The sequence below is a fragment of the Trichechus manatus genome, unplaced genomic scaffold (genome assembly GCF_000243295.1).
Source record: "Trichechus manatus latirostris isolate Lorelei unplaced genomic scaffold, TriManLat1.0 scaffold00087, whole genome shotgun sequence".
NCBI classification, from domain to species: Eukaryota; Metazoa; Chordata; class Mammalia; order Sirenia; family Trichechidae; genus Trichechus; species Trichechus manatus.
In genome coordinates this window covers 6,519,587-6,521,016 of record NW_004444023.1, presented here as the reverse complement: position 1 = coordinate 6,521,016, position 1,430 = coordinate 6,519,587, and positions in this window count along the sequence as shown.

Sequence of the window (1,430 nt, the reverse complement as noted above, 5' to 3'; positions counted from 1 at the left end):
TCTCAGTAAAAACAAAACCTACAAAAACAAAAGAAATGGAAAAAAACACAAACAAAAGGAATTCAGCACAGGAGAGTAAGACGAACAAAGAAACTCTCGCCTCCCCCCCAAAAAAAGCACAACAAAATGACAGCAATAAACTCATACCTATCAATAATTACACTGAATGTAAATAGCCTAAATGCACCCATAAATAGAGAGTGACAGAATGGATAAAAAAAGGATCCATCAATATGCTGTCTACAAGAGACACACCTTAGAAACAAAGATGTACATTTATTAAAAATCAAAGGGTGGAAAAAATATATCAAGTAAACAGCCACCAAAAAAGAGCAGGAGTGGCAATACTAATCTCAGATAAAATAGACTTCAAAACAAAATCCATCATAAAAGACAAAGAAAGACACTATATAATGATTAATTGTACAATCCATCATGAAGACATAACCATAATAAACATCTACGCAACAGATGACAGGGCTCCAAAATACATAAACTCTAACAGCACTGAAAAGAGACATTGAGAGTTCCACAGTAATACTAGGAGGCTTCAACACACGACTCTTGGTAAAGGACAGAATATCTAGAAAGAAACTGAACAAAGATACAGAAAACCAAAAGGGCACAGTCAGCCAACTTGACCTCATAGACCTATGTATAGAACACTCCATCCAGCTGTTGCAAGGTGCACATTCTTTTCCATGCCCATGGAACGTTCTCCAGAATAGACCATATCTTAAGCCACAGAGCAATCCTCAACAAGATCTAAAACGTTGAGATAAAACAGTATCTTCTCTGACCACAATGACATCAAGATAGAAATTAACAACAGGAAGAGAAAGGAAAAAAAATCAATTGCATTGAAACTGAATAACACCCTGCTTACAAACCACTGGGTAATAGAAGAAATCAGAGATGGAATCAAAAAGTTCCTAGAATCAAACAAGAATGAAAACACATCACACCAAAACCTCTGGGACACAGCAAAGACAGTCCTCAAAGGACAAGTTATAGCAATAGAAGCACACGTCAAAAAAGAAGAAAGGGACAAAACCAAAACATTAACTACAGAACTCGAACAAATGGAAAGAGAACAGCAAAAAAAAGCCCATAGGCACTAGAAGAAAGGAGATAATAAAGATCAGAGCAGAAATAAATGAAATAGAGAATAAAAAGAATCCACAAAACCAAAAGTTGGTTCTTTGAAACGATCGACAAGATCAACAAAACACTGGCCAGACTGACAAAAGAAAAACAGGAGAGGACACAAATAACCCAAATAAGAAATGAAATGGGGGACATTACAACAGATCCAACTGAAATAAAAAGGATCGTAACAGAGTATTATCAAAAACTATACTCCAACAAATTTGAAAACCTAGAGGAAATGGATAAATTTCTAGAAACACACTACCTACCCAAACCAACAC